We start from the raw sequence: 23,450 nt of genomic DNA, 5'->3' as shown, positions 1-23,450 counted from the left end.
GTTTTCCTTTATACTTACCTTTGCCTCTCGGTAACCTTCTGGCTAATAGTGCTTCAAACTCTTCTTGCTTTCTAATTTCCTCATACAGTTTCTGTACTTCTTCCATGTTCTTACGAAATCTTTCACTTGCTCCACTATGATTCCCTTCAGAATACTTACTTATTCTATCATTGTAATCATCAAATTCACCAAGATGAAAAGAACTGAATGCAGATTCAACTTTATTTACCGAAGACTGTTGTTATCAAAATTACTTAATTCAAATGCATGTGGCTTACCAATAGTAGCATCCAAAGAAACTGGCATATTGGATACAAACCTTAATTCATTTATTGCAGAGACTCGGATTGCATAAGCAGGTAGAAGGGTTCTCAATAACTTACTTGTGACATCCTTTTCTTCAATGGTTCCTCCTGCTCCTTTGATTTGATTGACAATCTCATTTAGTCTTGTACTGTACTGGGTTATGTTCTCACCTTCATTCATCCTCATAGATTCAATTTGTCCTCTTAGACTATCCACTTTTTCTCTTTGAACATGTTCATCACCGCCATACATAGATATGAGCTTGTCCCACATTGCCTTGGAATCATTGTAGCCTTCTAGATCATTAAACTCTAAGTCGGTCAATGCAGATGTTATTTCAATCATTGCTTGAATATGTTCTTGTTTTGCCTTTATCTCTTCCATTGTCAATGGATAAGTGCTCGGTGTAATGAAATCATTCTCCAGATAATATACAGCATATTCTCCAACTCCTGATAGGTGCAGCTTCATCTTTTTCTGCCATGTAGAGAAACTTGACTTGTTCAGCTTCGGTGCATCCCTCTAATACATCTTTGGATCTTTTCCTCAAGTACCTTTAAACCTTTTTTTCAAATTCCAAAGCTCTGATACCAATTGATAGTTATGATACTTAATTGTTAAGTATAGATGCCAAGCTAACAAGATGAGAGGGGGGGTGAATCATATAAACTTAATCTTCCATAAAATCAACAGATTCAACCTCGGTAACATATATTTCAACAATATAACCAAAACTGTTAAACATGCAAACTCATAAGCATATAAACATCATAACACTCATAACACCAGATTTAACGTGGAAACCCAAATAGGGAAAAACCATTGTGGGATTTTGGACCCACTAAGAAATATACTCTTCTAGAGCATGCTCAGTTAAAAGCAAATCTTGTTAAAGATTACAAACACATTGCTAGATGTGACCCGGTTAAGGGATTTCCCTCAGATCTGTTAGGATCTTCACCTTGTTAGAAGTGACCTTGTTAAAGGATTTCAAACACTCAATCAGAATGTCACCTTTCTAGAGGGTTTTACAAATAAGACTGTTAAGTCCACTCAGTTAAGAGATTTTCTGTCACTTCACAAAATAACAGTAATAAAAATCTATCTGCAAATTCACATCTAAAATGCTAAAGTAGATTCTTATTTGCTCAATACAATCTAGTCATAGGACTTATCTTGTCCATCTGTTGGGCTCTATACTCTGTTATTCAAATAGGTCTTCAAGCTTTTGTGCTCGGTAATCACTATGTAGCATCCCTGTGCATACACTTGCCCACATACATTGTTTATCAACAGTTCCTTATTTATAAACAATTTTCTAACCTCTTAATCTCCTTGATCACATATCCCATGATCAATCATAGCCATCAGATCTTCAAACTTGACCAGGTTCAATGTATCCTTCGATCTGAAAAATGGTTTACCTCGCCTTGGAACTTGCATACATTTCTTGGAACTTGTGTTAAGGTATTGCAGTTCAATCTCCGTTGTAGATCTTTCTATTGATTTTCCTTTGCCATAGATTCTTAACAAACTTCATACACGGCATACCAATCATTTAATCAATTCCAACTCATCAGCTTCCTTCATTAAATAATGCTTTTAATCATTTAATTTGCATTTTGTTGCTGCTCGGTTGCAACTCGGTAAATACTAAACTTCACTTGGTAGACATTCTGCCTTCATTAACTGATAGCGATAACCTTAGGGTTTACCGACTAGGTTCCTTAGGGTTTACCGACTAGGTTCTTTGCTCAGTAACATAGTATAGTATTAACCTTACAATCAACAACATATGTAGGATATCAAAACAATCTAAACATCATGATCTCATCATTGTCTAACTCGGTAATAGTTGCCCATTGAATAACTTATTCCTCCCCTTATTCATCACATTCTTTCTATGTCTTTTACCAACATCTTTATACTCATCAAATCATACTTCTTAAGATATGGAAACATCATACTGAATTAGAAAATCAATTTCTTGACATCAATGACAAAATAATAATATTAAGATAGTAAACATCTTTAATCAGTTATATCCATAATCATCAACAACCTTCTCAATATCCTTATTGAAATGCCAACAATCTCTTATTGTCTGTTATAATGCCAGCAGACAAGTACGACAGAACTACATGACTCTGCAAACATCCATGTGACTCAACTCATAAACACTAGTGACTCTAAGGAGAGAGTGTCATCACATGGCTTAAGGTGGTTACCCTAGGTAGGCCTCCATAGGTCCCGACCCCCATCCTGGGTTATCCTGGTAACCTCTCCCAAACCCTCGGCTCCATCTAAGCATCATGCAGACCCTACCAATCCTTTCATGAAGACAACGTGGTAGGTTTGCCATTCCAGGCCTTCTCACCACATCTTGAGCCTATACAAGCACTCAACCATGTGCGAGGCACATTATCTTAGTTTAATATTTTAGCTACCCACCCCCTAATCAATTATTAGGTTATCACTTCTTAACTGACTTTCGAGGGGTTATCATGCCATCCACTTTGGGTGTGGCCCCCGCCCGAAAGCCACTCTCTCTCATAGGACACTAACAGGAAAGGTCTCTCTACGAAAACTCTATGGTGAAACTGATAGCCATATCTAATCCTGACAAACCATAGGTGAAGGATACACAATCACTAACCCAGGATTGACCATTTGGAAACATAACACACAATGGCTCACATCACAAGGTTATACAACAACACCTAACTAAGGGGTAAAAACAACCTTAGTAACAAGACAATAACTCAAATCAGATTTACAATGAAATATGCTTTTACCGGAGAATACCCTTTATTCTAAAGATCCTATAACAAGCAATCTTTTTAAAACAGTAAAAAACATTAATTACTTGCGAATGCAGATATTTCAGAAAAGCAGAAAATACATCTCATTGATAAAAGAAAAACAGAATTGTCATATGATCAATAAGGCTAAATTAAACACATAAAAATTAACCTCCTAATGCATTTCCAAGAATAAATATAGAATCTAAAAATATAAGCTTTTCTGGAAATAACCAAATTCTAAATTAATTATATATATATGATAATATAATATAAGTATATTAATATATATATATATATATTCACCGAATATATATCATATACATATATTCATATTACAAAATATATATATAAATTAAAACATAAATAAATCTGCATAGTATTAATAAAACTTAATTAATAAAATGCCCAAGTTTAAAAAACATATATATATATATATATATTGCATAACACTGAATTAATAAAAACTGAATTTTTCATTAATGTCGAAGGCACGCAAACCAGGGGCGAATTAAATGTGTCTTGGTAGCTTTATTTGCTACCCTACAGTAGCATGTACTACCACAGGTAGTACTGCTACCTTACAGTAGCAAGTACTACCGTCGATAGCAGGTGCTACCGCACGGTAGCAACTCCTACCACCGGTAGTAATGCTACCATACGGTAGCATTGCTACCGTCGGTAGTAACTACCGACTCCCTCCCTAAAACCTCATTTTTTTTTTCATTTTTTTTTTAATTTAGAAATTAACTTTTCATAAACGCCCAGATTAAATACATAGGTAAAAATTTCACAAGGCCCCTTTAAATTTTTTTTTAGGAAAATTTACACAGAGAATATATAAAAAAAATCAATATTCACATAATATAAAGATCAATATTCACAGAGATTTAAAAATCAATTTTCACAAGGATTAAAAATTAATTTTCACAAAAAGAAAAAAAAAATTCAACAGAGATAAAAATCAATGCATCCCCACTCTACTCCACTTTTATTTGCACAAATATCTTCCATAATCCAATATTTTTCTTAACCCAATTTTTGATAAATTTCTACAACCGGGAAGAACACAAAAATTGCATAACACACAGAGAAACTTTTATGGGACAAAGGAGGGTAAATCTGGCAAATTTTGCCAAAATAACTTTTCCAAATTCCTCAAAAATTTTAAATCTACAAACACCCAAGGAAATAACTTCTTCCCAAAACTAAAAATAAATTTCAAGAAAGGATTTTAGCTGAGAACAGGAAATAACCAGAAAAGGGTTTTATATTTGAAAAATTATTTTTAACACACAGAGACTGAAATTTTTCAATAACTTTCATAATATTCATTCCAAAACTACTGCACGCATTCTAAACATCTATAATTTTGTTTTTAAAACATACATCATTCAAGAATGAGGGAAGAAATAAAATATTTTCTTTAAAAACAACCAGAAGAGGCCACCCAACCTATATAGCTTTCCTGGAAGAACTTTGTTGGAGAGATTCTATCATTCAACAAGCTTTCAATCCTGAAGTCCGAGCCTCCTTCCCAACAACTCCAAAATCTTCACCTTCTCAAGAACAAGCACTCCAGAAAATTTCAAAAATTTCTTTCATGCACAGCCGCCTCCTCCCCGTGAACTCCCAAAAAGAAAAAGATAAAAACCATTTAACCTAAACCTTTAGGTTTGCACATTATTTTTCAAAACCTAATATTTTATTATTAATACAAAGAAATTTTCTTTTCTTTTCTTTTCTAACTCCCACCAAAAGATAATTAAAATGAATATGCAAAAATCATAATCCCTTTCTTTGTTTCTTTTTTTTTTATATTTTCTCATGCTAAATAATTAATTTTTCTAAAAAGGAAAATAAAGCAATACTTAATTCTAATTTATTTTTTTATTCATTTATTATTTAAAATTCTACCCGTTAATGGGTCTTGGAGGGTTAGTCCCCTGTCCGAGTCAATAAAAACTAAGCCAAATTGGGAACCGCCAACTAAGGAGTGGATTAAAATCAACTTCGATGGGGCGTCGAGGGGAAATCTGGGTATATCCGGAGTTGGAGTAGTGGCAAGAGATGATAAGGAGATCATCCTTTTCAAAGGGGCACAACGGCTTCAGAATGGGTCAAACAATGAAGCAGAAGCACGGGCAGCACTAATGGCTACAGAATTGGCTATTAACATGAAAGTGTCCAAACTACATTTGGAAGGGGATTCCCAAGTAGTGATCAAAGCAATAGCGAAAGGGACCACCCCTTCCTGGAAATTAGCTCATTGGATAGAGATAATAAGGGAAAAACTCACCTCAATTGAAGCTTTTTGGGTTCCCCATGTCCGGAGAGGTGCGAACGCAGTGGTGGATCTCCTCTCAAATGTCGGATGTGATTTGTCAGATCAAGTGGCCAGATGGTGGAAGGGCAATGGGAGTGTATGGCAGTGGTATTAATGCAGTTCATGGAAAGCTAAACAAGCAAGCAGGCTTGACGGCTCGCAAGGATGAGAAATCAATGCCACTGGCTTGGTAATAAATTTGACAGTTCAAAGCACAGATATTGGTCCGAGACAATGGTGGAGGGTAGGAAATCTGATGTGAAATATCTTTCCATTTATTTCACAGATCATGCATTTAAACCGCGTCTCAAATGATGGCAGATTTATTACATACTCAATTATTGCAGGTTACATTTGCCAAAATCTGGTTTAATAAAGCTTGTTGGTGTCTGCAGTTTAGTTTTTTGGTTTTTGCAGGTTTCGAGCAGCCTTCAATGGAGGCAAATTTCACGCTTCGCATAGAGAAGAAATTGGTCCCATTCCTGGGAAAGATCTCGGACAAACGCTTGCAGGGTCTCTTCAAATACAAGGATGATAAGTTGTGGAGTGTGGCTAGATTGATGTTGGGGGAGGAATTGGCGCATATCCACTTCCAGTACAGAACAAACATGGAAGTCTATTCCCTGATTATGGCATGGGCATGCAAATTCAAACCAGAAGTGGAGAAAGTAAAATTAACAATGACAAAGCTCGTTGATGGGGATTTCCTAATCAATTTGGACTCTATACAGGAATGGGTGATTCCCCAAACTGGAATCTGCATCCGGGAAGGAGAAGAAAATGAGGAGATTCTATTGTTCGTTAGAGGACCTGAGAGCCGGCTAAAAGAGCAATGCAGGGAATGAGCCCGTATTGGCTGGGAAGCCATGAAGCTCTGTGTGAGGCTGATTCGAACAGATGAGGTGCTAAAGGCGTTGAAGGTGGTGGCGCGAATGGAAGTGGGAAGAGAGCTCAGGGATCATTACAAGGAGGGGAGAGCAGTGCAGTTCCTTGCCAGTCTCGGAGGTGACCCAGACTTTGGGAACCTTCATTGCATCCCGAAGATGAAGACAAAAGTGGCCAAAGGGAAGGCGTTGGCGAACATAGATGACATGGAGTTGAAGAAGCCGAACCAGAGCGATTCGGACTAAGCGACTATGGTGCAAATTACAGAGCTTTTTTTGCCTTTTGCTTCTTTGAATTTATGTTATAAAAACTTTTATGGATTACTGTAATATTTCGTGCATTAATGCACAGTACTGGTTTACCCCTATTTTCTATTTGCGAAAACTGCAAAGTAGGTTCGAACTATTTTTTGGGTTGATGTTGATATCTTCTCGGCCCTAGCAGATTGTTGCAATTTTTTGAATATTAATATATCAAAAATTACCGATCAAAAAAAAATTCTAGGAAACAATAAATGAAATTAATCTAATTTATTTTTCACTAAAATTTAAATAAGATGTATTTCTAATACAATGCAACTTGCAACCTAATTTAATAATTTCTTTTAATTAATTAAATTTAAAATCTCAATGCATAAAATACATAATTCAAAAATACCAACTATGAGATAACTCCATAAATTTAATTAATTAATTAAATCCACTAAACACACAAACTGAGCAAACCCCAAGCAAAGACTCAAAAAAAGTCAAACGACAAAATACGAAGGCCGAACAAACTGACAAGATGACCAACTGACGACACTCACAAGAGTGTAACAGGGTAAAATAGGGTCAACTACTACCTCCTCCACTTCCATCAGACAATTATAAGGCACACTCAGACCTGTGAAGCCAGGTGGAGATGATACCCCGTACCTACCCGATACTTGTACCTGCAATATCCTGCATCACCAAACCACACATGCATATATACAATATAGAAAACACGGCATGCACACCGATGAAGGAGAATCGCGACGTTCCCTATCTCACCGGAGTGAGTGAAAGAAAATCATCCCCTTGCATCCAATACACTTGCAGACATGCAACATATAATTTCACATTGCATAGATAAAGTAAAGTGTCAGTACATAGCAATAATCCATAAAATGCCATAAATCATGAGTACTAAAATACTGCAATTAAATTATGCATCTCATATCCAGATAAAGCATGAAATAATGTCATATAAGTCTAAATAATGCATCATAGTAATGTATCCACTGAAAGTAAGCAATAGAAAAATATGAGTCTAATAAGTTCAAACGAGGAGGGGTACTACATTCTCCCCCCCAAAACTAGGCTTACTCTTGGAAGCCTAAAACAGATAGGAATAGAGCTCTCTCATCTTCGCTGCATCCTCCCAAGTCACTAAGGTTTCATCATTTGGGTCCCATAGGACCCTTACTTAGTCAATGGTATGACCCCTGAGGGTCAGATCCCGATGCCAAAGAATGTGCATGGGCTCCATGGAAAGTTGCCCGTCCTAGACCTGCAAAGAGTTCCAATCAAGAACATGTGTCACATTGGGATGATAAGGTCAAAGAACTAAAACATTAAAGACATCGTGGATGCAGGATAGACTCGGTGGCAAGGAAATACGATTGGCAACAGGTCCTATCCTCTCAAGGATCTCAAAAGGGCCAACAAAATGAGGTGCCAACTTAGAACCCTTTCCATAACGGATCAGACTCTTCCGCGGACACACTCTCAAGAACACATGGTCGCCAACAGAAAACTGACGTTCTACCATATGAGCATCAGCATACTTATTTTGTCTGTCCTGTGCAGCTACCAAATGCTCATGAATCTGCTCAACCTACTACTCCATCTCTCGAAGAATATCTGGTCCTATAAGCACCCTGTCCTCTAGCCGATCCCAACTCAAAGGAGTGCGGCAAGGATGACCATACAATGCCTCAAAGGGGGACATACCTATGGAGCTATGATATCCATTGTTATAAGAAAACTCCACTAGATAAATATAATCCTCCCAGTGCAACTGCTGGTCCATCACATACATGCGAAGCATGTCCTCCAAAACCTAATTCACTCGCTCGGTCTAACCATCTGTCTCTGGGTGATATGTTGAACTAAAGTTCAACTAAGTCCCCAAACCATGCTGAAGTGAGGTCCACAATGCTGAGGTAAAGACGAGATCTCTATCAGAGATGATCCACCTTGGAATCCCATTCAATCTCACCACATCTTCCAAGAAGACTCGTGTCACCACTGCTACCGTATAGGAAGCTCAAATAGGAAAAAAGTGAGCAACCTTTATCAATCTATCAACAATGACCATTATAGCATCATGACAATGTGAAGAGACAGGCAACCCAATAATAAAATCGATGGAAATGATATCCCATTTCCAATCTGGTACCAAATTAGGCAGTAAAAGCCCTGCCGGGTGCTAATGCTCTGCCTTCACCTGCTGACATTCTAAACATCTCGACACCAAATCCGCAATGTCGCGTTTCATACCAGCCCAATGATAAATCTGTCTAAGATCTGCGTGCATCTTCTTGACACGTGGATGTGCCGAGTAAGGTGCACGATGGGCCTTAGTCATGATCAAAATGCAAAGACCCTCCAAAGGAGGTACATAGATCCATCCAAGGTGATGAAGAAGTCCATCTACCTCAAGGTTATATCCAAAAAATCTACCCTCTAAAGGCCTTCCAGACTCTATCACGGCTCTAACATCTTGATACCAAGAATTCTGAGGAAGAACTCCAAGAATCCTCCCTCTCAAGTCTACTCCAAGAGACAATGTTGAAACTTCATGCCGCCTACAACTCAAAGCATCTGCCACCATGTTCTCTTTCCCCTTAATATAATGAACCTCAAAATCATACTCGCAGAGGAATTCCATCCATCTCCGTTGTCAAGCATTCAAGTTCGGTTGCGAGAAGATATACTGCAGACTGCGGTGATCACTATGCAGCTCAAACCGATGACCTAATAGAAAATGTCGCCATCTAACCAAAGCATGAACTATAGCTTCCAACTCTAAATCATGAACTGGATAGTTCAACTCATGTTTCTTGAGTTTGCGAGACTCATAAGCAACCACACGTCCATCCTGCATAAGCACTGTACCTATACCTTCCAAAGAGGCATCTGTGCATACCATAAAATCTCTAGATGGATTAGGAACTACCAAAATCAGAGCACTAATAAGGAGAACTTTCAAGGTACAAAAAGATGACTCACACTACTCTGACCAAACAAACTTATTCCCTTTCCTCTAAAGAGAAGTAATCGGGTGTCCTATCCGAGAAAAGCCTTAAACAAAGCGACGGTAATATCTGGCCAAACCCATAAAACTCCGAACTTCTGAAATGTTGGTCAGCATTGGCCAATCAACAATGGCTTGGATCTTTGAAGGATCCACGGATACACCTTCTCCCGAAACCACATGACCAAGATAGTTCACCTCAGACTGGAAGAAGTCACACTTTGCCAAATTGGCATAAAGCTGATTTTCTCTCAAGCACTGTAACACCTAAAGCAAGTGACCCTCATGCTCAAGTCCATAGTTCTAGAACAAATCAATATGTCATCCAAGAACACAAGGACAAAATGATCAAGGTAGGTGCAAAAAACTCCATTCATGAGGCTCATGAAAACTGATGGCATGTTCGCCAACCCATATGGCACCACTGTGAACTCATAGTGTCCATAACGAGTACGAAACATTGTCTTATGAATATCTACATCCTGAATGTGCAAATGATGATACCCAGATTTCAGATCAATCTTAGAGAACAACTTGGCTCCCTTTACCCGATCGAAAAGATCCTCTATACGAGGCAATGGATATCGATTCTAGATGGTTACCTTATTCAGCTGTCGGTAATCAATGCATAACCGAAGATAACCATCCTTCTTCTTAATGAAGATAATAGGCGCACCCCAAGGGAAAACACTAGGATGAATGAATCCCTTGGCCAACAATTCTTCTATCTGCAACTTCAACTCACTCAACTCTTGAGTAATCATCCAATATGGAGCTCTCGACATAGGTTCTGCACTAGGAACAAAGTCTATGTGAAAATCTATGCCTCGCTTTGGAGGCATACTAGGAATGTCCAACGGAAACACGTCAGCATACTCTTGAAGAACAAGGTGACCATCAAGAGTGATTTCTTGACTCTCTTTCTCATCCATGCCCTCAAGAGTAACTACAAAAAGATGACACCCTCTACGCATGCACCGCTTAAGTTGCATAGTGGAAATCATACGTAGGGATATTGGTCTAAAAACTCCCACAATCTCCACTTCTCTGCCAAGGTCATCTAAACACTCCAATGTCTTCTTGTGACAGTCTACATGAGCACTGTGAGATGATAGCCAATCCATCCCCAACACAACTCCATAAGAACCCAAAGGAATGACTTGAAGGTCAACTGAAGTAACAAGGGATCCTAGGTCCAACTCACAACTGGGAATAAAGGCATCTACAAAAACACGGACACCTGTAGCCAACTCCACTTGCCACCTATCTGCCTGCTTAGCATATGCAAGTCCGCACCACTCCACAATGGACAAAGAAATGAAAGAATCTGAAGCACCGGAATCAAAAAGTACAGAGATAGGAATTTCACACAACACACATGCTGCCTCAATAACTGTACCCTAATGATCAGCCTGGCAGTCATCCACCGCTGCAAACACTCAATGGGATCTACCTGCATCTCCCACTGTAGGCTCTGATGCTGCTAGCCTCTGACTACCTGTATGGTGGGAACACTGAGGGCACTACGCGGCTATGTGACCAAACTACCCACAAGAGAAGCAAGCTCTCCTACTTGGTCCTCTACTACCTGACGGCCCACTAGACTGCTGGAAAATTCCCTGGCTAGGGGCGTGAGATGCACTTTGCAAGGACTGCCCTGAAGGGCCCTATTTGCTCCTCTGCCAGTTCCTGTTCTTCCTATACTGAGAGTTGCCACCCTGCTGGCCCTGGAACTATTTTGGTCTCGACAGTTGTTACTGCTGCTGTTGTCCACCCTTAGTGGGTTCCTGAGGAGTCCTAAACGGTGCAGCTGACGGACTGATTCCCACGAGCTTTGTTCCCACTGAAAGGTGCACTCCCTATCTGCACTCCAGGCTGACCACCAAGTGCATGGCTAAGATTTTGTTCAACCACAGCTAAGATTTTGTTCAACCAATCTGGCTTTCGTTGTGGCTATCTCAACTAAAGCTAGCTCAAACACCCTCACTCCTCCATTGATGTGGTCATTCAAACCCCTCAAGAAGTATTGGACAGGCATAGCCTCATCATTACCAATTTCGGCATATTGTTTAAGCTCATAGAACCTATGCTCAAACTGATCCACTAACAAACCATACTGATGCAGAGTGTAGAACTCATCAGCCTGAGTCTACCTCCACTGGGGTGAGAGAAATTGTGCCCTGAATCTCTCCAGAAATAACTCCCATGTTACGGTGTTAATGCACACACCGATCTTCTCCTCCTCTAACCTCCACCAAATCGAAGCAAAATTGTCGAGATGCATAATAGCACATCTCGTCTTGGTGTTGCTACTGTATGGGAACATAGTGAAACACTGATCCAGACTAATAAGCCAGGTCTCGGCCTCGAGACCGGTACCTTTACCATCAAAGAAGGGAGGGTTGGACCTCATCAAGTCCTTTATGTGACCCAAGGAAGTTGGATCTCGGTCAGCTGGGATCTCCCTCCTCCTGGGTGATCTCTCTCTCTCTCTCTCTCTCTCTCTCTCTCTCTCTCTCTCTCTCTCCTCTGGAACCTGCTGATGCGACTCCTCAACCTGAGCATGAATAGGCTGATCAACCTCAGGCCTAGGGCCTAACCTGGCCAGAACCTCCTCAAACATCTGTCTCAGCTCTTCCCTTTCGGGAACCTGCTCTCCTGCATGTTGTGAATCCTGATGAACTGACTGTTTCAGTTCAACACCCACATGAGTGGATGGTGGTGAAGGACTGTGACGGTTAGAACCTCAGCCCCGTCCTCCACCTCTACCTCTATTGCGACCACCCATATGGCCACCTCCCCTAGATTTTCTAGCAATCAAATGCATTTATTTATCCATGATTCATTTATACATAAGATTTAAACCAATTGAAAAAACATACATTCCAATGTTCAAATATTACAATATCCATAATTACATGGTTTCCAATAATACCACAAATTACAAAGTTACAATGTCAAGGTTACATAATTGTTTGATACAATGACCACATGGTCTCAACTAAACAATGATCACGAACAAAAGCTGGTACATGAACTACGAATCAAGAAACACCAGTGAAGCCTTTCCTCGCCTGAAGATACATTCTAGAACATCCGATGGGAAGTGGCACTACCACCCGACCATGTGTTTCCGAAATGGAACCACCCCATCGTGCTGGGAGATAGTAGAAGACCCTCAAGAAAGCAAAATAAGACAAGTACAATAGAACTACATGACTCCACAAACATCCATGTGACTCAACTCATAAACACTAGTGACTCTAAGGAGAGAGTGTCATCGCATGGCTTAAGGTGGTTACCCTAGGTAGGCCTCCATAGGTCCCGACCCCCATCCTGGGTTATCCTGGTAACCTCTCCCAAACCCCCAGCTCCATCTAAGCATCATGCAGACCCTACCAATCCTTTCGTGAAGACAAGGTGGTATGTTTTCCATTCAAGCCCTTCTCACCACATCCTGAGCATATACAAGCACTCAACCATGTGTGAGGCACATTATCTTAGTTTAATATTTTAGCTACCCACCCCCTAATCAATTATTAGGTTATCACTTCTTAACTAACTTTCGAGGGGTTATCCTGCCATCCACTTTGGGCACAGCCCCCGCCCAAAAGCCACTCTCTCTCATAGGACACTAACAGGAAAGGTCTCTCTATGAGAACTCTATGGCGAAACTGATAGCCATATCTAATCCTGACAAACCATAGGTGAAGGATACACAATCACTAACCCATGATTGACCATTTGGAAACATAACACACAATGGCTCACATCACAGGGTTGTACAACGACATCTGACTAAGGGGTAAAAACAACCTTAGGAACAAGACAATAACTCAAATCAGATTTACAATGAAATGTGTTTTTACCAGAGAATACCCTTTATTCTAAAGATCCTATAACAGGCAATCTTTTTAAAATAGTAAAAAGCATTAATTACTTACAAATGTAGATATTTCAGAAAAGCAAAAAATACATCTCATTGATAAAAGAAAAACAGAATTGTCATTTGATCAATAAGGCTAAATTAAACACATAAAAATTAACCTCCTAATGCATTTCCAAGAATAAATATAGAATCTAAAAATATAAGCTTTTCTGAAAATAACCAAATTCTGAATTAATTATATATATATGATAATATAATATAAGTATATTAATATATATTCACTGAATATATATCATATTCATATGCTCAGATTACAAAATATATATATAAATTAAAACATAAATAAATTTGCATAGTATTAATAAAATGCCCAAGTTTTAAAAACATATATATATATATATATATATATATATATATATATATATATATATATATATATATATATATATATATATATATATATATATATATATATATATATATATATATATATCTGTGTGTGTGTGTGTGTGTTGCATAACACAAAATTAATAAAAACTGAATTTTTCATTAATGTCGAAGGCACACAAACCAGGGGGCAAATTAAATGTGTCCTGGTAGCTTTATTTGCTACCCTACGGTAGCATGTACTACCGCATGTAGTACTGCTACCTTACGGTAGCAGGTACTACCGTCAATAGCAGGTGCTACTGCACGGTAGCATTGCTACCTTAGGGTAGCAGGTACTACCGTCGATAGAAGATGTTGCTACCATACAGTAGCATTGCTACCGTCAGTAGTAACTACCGACTCCCTCCCCAAAACCCCCTTTTTCTTTAAAAAAAAATTTAGAAATTAACTTTTCATAAACGCCCAGATTAAATACATAGGTAAAAATTTCACAAGGCCCCCTTTAATTTTTTTTTTTAAGAAAATTTACATAGAGAATATATAAAAAAAATCAATATTCATAGAATATAAAGATCAATATTCACAGAGATTTAAAAATCAATTTTCACAGGGATTAAAAATTAATTTTCACATAAAGAAAAATAAATAAATTTCAACAGAGATAAAAATCAATGCATTCCCACTCTAGTCCACTTTTATTTGCACAAATATCTTCCATAATCCAATATTTTTCTTAACCCAATTTTTGAGAAATTTCTACAACTAGGAAGAACACAAAAATTGCATAACACACAGAGAAACTTTTATGGGACGAAGGAGGGTAAATCTGGCAAATTTTGCCAGAATAACTTTTCCAAATTCCTCACAAAATTTCAATCTACAAACACCCAAGGAAATAACTTCTTCCCAAAAACTAAAAATAAATTTCAAGAAAGGATTTTAGTCGAGAACAGGAAATAACCAGAAAGGGGCTTTAGATTTGAAAATTTATTTTTAACACACAAAGACTGAAATTTTTCAATAACTTTCATAATATTCATTCCAAAACTACTGCACGCATTCTAAACATCTATAATTTTGTTTTTAAAACACACATCATTCAAGAATGAGGGAAGAAATAAAATATTTTCTTTAAAAACAACCAGAAGAGGCCACCCAGCCTGTATAGCTTTCCTAGAAGAACATTGTTGAAGAGATTCTATCCTTCAACAAGCTTTCAATCCTGAAGTTTGAGCCTCCTTCCCAACAACTCCAAAATCTTCACCTTCTCAAGAACAAGCACTCCAGAAAATTTCAAAAATTCCTTTCATGCATAGCTACCTCCTCCCCGTGAACTCCCAAAAAGAAAAAGATAAAAACCATGTAACCTAAACCTTTAGGTTTGCACATTATTTTCAAAACCTAATATTTTATTATTAATACAAAGAAATTTTCTTTTCTTTTCTTTTCTAACTCCCACCAAAAGATAATTAAAATGAATATGCAAAAATCATAATCCCTTTCTTTCTTTTTTTTCTTTTTTTACTTTTCTCATGCTAAATAATTAATTTTCTAAAAAAGGAAAATAAAGCAATACTTAATTCTAATTTATTCTTTTATTCATTTGTTATTTAAAATTCTAGGAAACAATAAATGAAATTAATCTAATTTATTTTTCACTAAAATTTAAATAAGATATATTTCTAATACAATGCAACTTGCAACCTAATTTAATAATTTCTTTTAATTAATTAAATTTAAAATCTCAATGCATAAAATACATAATTCAAAAATACCAACTATGACATAATTCCATAAATTTAATTAATTAATTAAATCGACTAAACACACAAACTGAGCAAACCCCAAGCAAAGACTTAGAAAAAGTCAACCGACAAAATACGAAGGTCGAACAAACTGACAGGACGACCAACTGACGACACTCACAAGAGTGTAACAGGGTAAAATAGGGTCAACTACTACCTCTTCCACTTCCATTGGATAATTATAAGGCACACTCAGACCTGTGAAGCCAGGCGGAGACGATACCCTGTACCTACCTGGTACTTGTACCTGCAATATCCTGTATCACCGAACCACATATGCATGTATACAATATAGAAAACATAGCATGCACACCGATGAAGGAGAATCGCAACGTTCCCTGTCTCATCGGAGTGAGTGAAGGAAAATCATCCCCTTGCATCCAATACACTCGCAGACACGCAACATATAATTTCTTAGTGCATAGATAAAGTAAAGTGTCAGTACATAGCAATAATCCATAAAATGCCATAAATCACAAGTACTAAAATACTGCAATTAAATTATGCATCTCATATCCAGATAAAGCATGAAATAATAGCATATAAGTTTGAATAACACATCATAGTAATGTATCCACTGAAAGTAAGCAATAGAAAAATATGAGTCTAATAAGTTCAACCAAGGAGGGGTACTACATAGCCATTACCTTACACTTGCCATATGTATCTTTGGAATCTGGGGGTCGTACCTATTTCTCCCCAAAATTCAGAAATCTAAACATCACCTAAGATACACTATTGGAATCCAAGAACACTGGGAGGGGGGTTGAAATAATAATTAATAAACAAAATTTATATATATATATATATATATATTTCAGTTGGGGGTGGATTTAAACTTTATTTAATTTAATCAATGTTAGTAGATATCCACATTCCAGTAGTCTGCGTGTAATGCTTATGGATTTGATTGTTTGAGTTTTTTTGCATCAACATTTCGGATCACACTCTATGATCCATCATGAGAGTGAAGAGCACAAGGAGAAGAAAAATAACCTAATTTGTCAAAAGATTATTAACCTAATTTGAAAAGGGAATATTAATATTTATTTATTTAATGAATGTAATAATAATTAATAATAAACATAATTATACGAAATATTAAATTAATTATTTCAGTACAAAATATTATCATATTTATATAATGGTTACACTTGATATGTGTACATATCATTTCATTTTAACCATTTTAACTTTAAAAAAAAAATTACTAATTTTTTTTTTTTTATCGGTAATTGGCCGAAGCCTGAATAGCTTTTGACTGGAGTATGAATAGCTTAAAATTTCACATCAAATGTTCCAATTGAGAATTGAACTTGGGTCTCCACAGTGAGAACCCAATGTTTTAACCAGTTAAGCTCAACCCCTTGGACATTTTTTACTAAATTTAATTTATTATTAATTTTTTATTTAAAACCAGGATTTTAAAGAAATCGCTTTCTAAGAAGTCAAAGTTTTTATTCCTTATATTTTTTACACAGTAATGCAAAAATTTACATTTATTTTGCAGATAAGTATTTACTGTTTTAAAGAATTAATGGGTTATAGAACATAAATTTTTGATAGTAGGCAAAATCTATGAATAGAAAATTGCAACAACGTTTTCATATAGGTACATGGCAATCAATTTGTTGTGCTCTCTTTGAAATCTAGGGGTCGTACCTATTTCTCCCCAAAATTGGGAAATCTACAAACATCCCCTAAGATGCACTATTGGAATCCAAGAACACAGAGAGGGGGGATTGAAATAATAATTAATAAACAAAATTTTAAATATATATATATATATATATATATATATATATATAGATAGATAGATAGATATAATTAAATATTTCAGTTGGGGGTGGATTTAAACTTTATTTAATTTAATCAATGTTAGTAGATTTCCACAATCCATTAGTCTGTGTGTAATGCTTATGGATTTGATTGTGTGAGTTTTTTTGCATCAATGTTTCAGATCACACTCTATGATCCATCATTAGAGTGAAGAGCACGAGGAGAAGAAAAATAACCTAATTTGTCAAAAGATTATTAACCTAATTTGAAAAGGGAATATTAATATTAATTTATTTAATGAATGTAATAATAATTAATAATAAACATAATTACACAAAATATTAAATTAAATATTTCATTACAAAATATTATCATATTTATATAATGGTTACACTTGATATATGTACATATCATTTCATTTTAACCATTTTAACTTTAAAAAAATATTTTTTACTAAATTTTAAAATAAAGGGGTAAAAATTTTATTGATAATCAGACACGAGAATTACAAAGAGAGCTGGGGCCCCAAGGCCCCAGAAAAGAACCACAAGCCCAGCCCAAAATTAGCCAGTTTCATACCCATCCATGTCCTCAGCAAGAATCTTCTGCAAGTCCTGACAATAATCCGAGGAAAGATGCTTCCAACCTTCAACTTTCCAATCACTACCATGTTCTGAGGCCCACTTAGCCAAACAATCTATTGCTCTATTCCACTCACGAGGAATGTGGATGAAAGACACCTACTCCATAGCCAAGCTAATATGAAGAATCTGATGAACAATCTCTGCCAACTGCCAATGAACCCCACTCACCTTCTGCTCTGTCAACAAGTTCACAACAATTTGTGAATCTGATTCACAGATAACCTTCCTTCGACCCAACTCCCAGGCACGCTCCAAGGCATAGAGAATTGCAAAACCCTCCATAAAATTATTAGAATGCCACCCTTTATGAAATGAAAATAAGAAGACCACCTCCCTCATACGATTCCTACCAACACCACCAACCCCAGCAGGGCCTGGGTTACCCCTAGAGGAGCCATTGGTATTAATCTTGATAAACTCATCCTGAGGAAACATCCATCTTCCCATCCTTTGAACCTTCTTCAAAGTATGTCTACCTCTCCTGACACAAGCTGAGGCAGGAGACAACTCTTGCAACCCCAACCTACTCACAATATCTACCCCATCTCTATTCAGAGGAAAATGCACGTCACATTTAGCTTCCACCGTCTCCCAGATCATAACAATGATTCTATTCCACACTTGTTGAACCACAAGTCAGACCTCACGAAAGATCCTATTTTCCTCTCAAGCCGAATCTGCCACAGTATGAAAATGGGCCCAATGTACCAAACAGTCTGGAGGAAGGAGGAGAAGATAGGAGGTCTGCCCAAACTGCTCCAAAACTCCACCAGGTAATCCGCGTGAATACAAGGATGCTTCCACACCCCCCACCAATAGTGTCAAATAAGCATAGAGAAGGGGCATATGAAGAATAGGTGTGAGGAGTCTTCCTCCCCATTACCGCACAAGGCACAAATGGAAGGCCCCAAAAATCCCCACTTACGAATATTGTCCCAAGTTAGGCATTTGTTCAAAGCCAAAGTCCAAGCGAAGCAGTTACACTTTGGCCAAGAAAGATTATTCCACACCTATTTCCACCAGGGCACCTCTCTTCCCTCGAGTCTTTGGTTCAACAGTTCTTGATATCCACTAGCTACAGTAAAGATGCCCTTAGGATTCAGAAACTAAGCAAGTCCTTCCCTACCCTTGAGAGAACTACAGTGTCTATTCACCAAAATGCCATGCAACTCCACACACTCTTCCTCCATCCTAGCAACTGACCACTCATTAGGAGCCTTCCACTGCTCCATCTCTAACTGCCCACACCTATACACGGCCTTGAAGTCACTCACCCTAGACCACCCTGCCTCCAAAATCCTCTGGCAAAGAGTCCCAAGGTTGGGAAACTGGTCCAGGATGGGGGGGTAACCATCCCAAGAGTCAATCCAGAATTAGGACCTCTTCCCCCCTCCTACAAATCCAAAAGAGACCTTCCTTAATAAGAGAAGCCCCCTTCTTAAGAGTACTCCAAATTGTTGAGCCTTTACCCTCAAGAGGATATCTTGGAATTTCCTCCATCGGGATCCTATGCATATGTTTGTAGGCCAAAATCCTAGCCCAGCCACGATCCTGCTCAACACACCACCTCCAGTACAATTTAGCTACCAGAGCCTCCCCAAATAAAATAGATTGTCTTAAACTGGGCTATGCACCAAATCCCAAATGACAAGACTCCATTTGGAGGAGGAGAGGCTACCTGCCCATAAGAATTGCCTAGCTAGAGAGTCCAATCCCTTTAAGAACCACTTAGGAGCCACTTGAAGCATACATCGATAAATCGGAAGCGCCTGAACCACCAACAGAATCAGTTGAACCCTCCCAGCAAAGGATAACCATCTATTAGTCCAGTGATCAACCTTCGTGCGAAATTTATCCAAGATACCCTGCCAAGATTCCCTAGGAGGGTTACCAGGCGAAATAGGAATACCCAAATAAGTCAAGGGCAAAGAGCCAACTTGGAATCTCAAGATAAGAGCAATCCTCCTTTGAATAGAACCAGGAGTGTTGAAAAAGAGGATAGAATATTTATCCTCATTAATCATCTAGCCCGAAGTTGCAAGATAAACATCCAAAACCTTTCTCAGATTAGTGGCCTCTCTGATCCGAGCAAGTCCCATCAGGGTCTTGTCATCAACAAACTGCAAGTGAGACTGCGGCTACAAGTCATTACCCCAACTCCATCCCTGAACAAATCCCTGACCCACATTATGCTTAATCAACCTCCCCAGACCCTCAGCCAGAAGAATGAATAGGTAAGGGGATAGGGGGTCCCCTGGCGAAGACCCCTAGAAGCACCAAACGGCTCGGTATGATCTCCATTGATTAGCACCGAGAAAGATGTAGACGTAACACAACTCATAACCCATTGGGTCCATTTGTCAGTAAAGCCAAACGCCCTAAGAATTTTCAGTTGGGGGTGGATTTAAACTTTATTTAATTTAATCAAGGTTAGTAGATTTCCACAATCCATTAGTCTATGTGTGATGCTTATGGATTTGATTGTGTGAGTTTTTTTACATCAACGTGGAAACCACTAACGGTATCTTTACGGGGTTTGGTGAGAAAGTTATGAGAAGAGGAATGGGGGAAACCACTAACGGGGTCTTTACAGGGTTTGGTGGGAAGAGCATTGGTGGTAGATTCTTCCACAATCAGGCCCTCGTTGTTCTTAATCATGCCTTTATTTGGATCTTGTGGCAAGAGACAAAGCACTGGTTGGGGTCGTGGTATCCGTCCAGGAGATACAGATGCGCTTCCAAGTTATTTCCAACTTCTTTCAATATTAAAAATGCAAAAAAAGCTTCAGAAAAATTAATGCCAAATTCATAAAAAAAAAAAAAAACATTAGAGAATCCTTTCCTTGTTTCTCATTGGTCGAAACATTTTTTTTTAATTTGTTAATGAAAAAATTAAAAAACATCCAGACAGAAAAAGGAAAGAACATGCAGAATTTTCATTTTAAAAATCATAGCGGGGACTAATAATCAGATAAAGAAGAATGCTTGCATATCAATCTACCAATTTACCAATATATTAACTCAATTTCACAAGCTTTCAAGCTTTTGAAAATTTCAAACCTGGGTTCCAATCTCTTGCCGCACGTTATGGTTGTTCCTGATCTGGCTGCCACTACTTCTTATCTGGCTGCCACTGCTCCTGATTTGGCTACCAATCCTCCGCCTCCTTATGTTCTTTCCTCCAGCCATGAACATAAAAATTTTCTCAATGCTACAAGAGAACGTTTCTTGTGCAATGGTTGTCGAGAATGGGGAACAGTGCAGGGTTATCGATGCAGAAATACATAATGCTTTGATTTTTTGCTGCACTTTTCTTGTGCCATCTTTTCCTAGACTTTCCCTAAACCAAATTTTGTACATAAGGATTTAAATTTATGCTCCTCGTCCTCCATTTTCTACTGCTCCTCCATTTTCCACCAAAAATGCAAAGCATGTAACAATTTCATCCAGGGATTCTCATACAAAGCTCCTAAAACATGTATTATCAAACCTGCTCGGAAATATCATCCTCGTTGTCTTGAATTATCCCTAGAATTTGACTTTGCCCACCATCACCTCAAACTGCTCAGATTGAAGAACGAAGAATCTAAATGCAGTATCTGGAAGAATGATATACCTGGATGGAGATACATCTGTACACTTTGTGATTACTCACTGGATATTGTTTATGCGAAGCAAAGTGTGAGAAGAGGAATGGGGGAAACCACTAACTGTATCTTTATGGGGTTTGGTGAGAAATTTATGAGAAGAGGAATGGGGGAAACCACTAACGGTATCTTTACGGGTTTTGGTGAGAAAGTTATGAGAAGAGGAATGGGGGAAACCACTAACGGTATCTTTACTGGGTTTGGTGAGAAAGTTATGAGAAGAGGAATGGGGGAAACCACTAACAATATCTTTACAGGGTTTGGTGGGAAGAGCATTGGGGGTAGAGTGTTCCACAATCAGGCCCTCATTGTTATTAATCATGCCTTTATTTAGATCCTGTGGCAAGTGGCAAAGCACTGGTTGGGGCCGTGGTATCCGTCCAAGAGATACAAATGTGCTTCCAAGTTATTTCCAGCTTCTTTCAATATTAAAAACACAAAAAAAGCTTCAGAAAAATTAATGCCAAATTCATTAAAAAAAACATTAGCGAATCCTTTCCTTGTTGCTCATTGGTCGAAACTTCTTTTTTTAATTTGTTAATGAAAAAATTAAAAAACATCCAGGCAGAAAAAGGAAAGAACATGTAGAATTTTCATTTTAAAAATTAAAGCAGGGACTAATAATCAGATAATGAAGAATGCATGCATATTAATCTACCAAATTACCAATATATTAACTCAATTTCACAAGCTTTCAGGCTTTTGAAAATTTCAAACACGGGTTCCAGTCTCTTGCCGAACGTTATGGTTGTTCCTGATCTGGTTGCCACTACTCCTGATCTGGTTGTCAATCCTCCACCTCCTTATGTTCTTTCCCCCAGCCATAAACATAAACTTTTTCTCATCGCTACGAGAGAATGTTTCTTGTGCAATGGTTGTCGATGCCGAATGCTTCGATTTTGTGCTGCACTTTTCGTGTGCCATTTGTTCCCAAACTTTCCCTAAACCAAATCTTGTAGATAAGGATTTAAATTTTAGCTCCTTGTCCTCCATTTTTTGCTACTCCTCCATTTTCCGCCAAAAATGCAAAGCATGTAACAATTCGATCTAGGGCTTCTCATACAAAGCTCCTAAAACATGTATTGTCAAACCTGCTCAGAAATATCATCCTCGTTGTCTTGAATTACCCCTGGAATTTGACTTTGCTCACCATCACCTCAAACTGCTCAGACTAAAGAACAAAGAATCTAAATGCAGTATCTGGAAGAACGATGTACCTGGATGGAGATACATTTGTACACTTTGTGATAACTCACTGGATATTGTTTGTGCGAAGCAAAGTATTCTGAAGTTAGAGATTCCTGAGGAACACCCTGATACAACACAAGAAAGACATGGTTCTATCATCAATACGACACTTACCACAGCAGGACGAGTTGCATCAAGTGCTCTCGGTGATTTTATTGCAGATTCTATTAGCAATACCATTAACTGATTGCAGGAAGGTTGATGAAAAGCTTTGCAATGCTAGAAGAATTTATACAGTAAATTTGTAACTCTCTTGCATTATCAGAAGAATTTTGCAATTCTTGTTGTTAACTACAAATTGTTTAAATGTTGTATTTGAATCATGACAAAAATATATCAAGCTAGCTATTATAGTTGCATTCCAATATTTTGCGACTCTCTCCTAGGTCTTGCAACTTTTACTCATACGAATTTTCCTTTAAATCTGTTTGAACTGCACTTTCTTATTA

This window comes from Cryptomeria japonica, chromosome 8, assembly GCF_030272615.1.
Source record: "Cryptomeria japonica chromosome 8, Sugi_1.0, whole genome shotgun sequence".
Lineage (NCBI taxonomy): Eukaryota > Viridiplantae > Streptophyta > Pinopsida > Cupressales > Cupressaceae > Cryptomeria > Cryptomeria japonica.
This window is presented reverse-complemented; position numbering follows the sequence as displayed.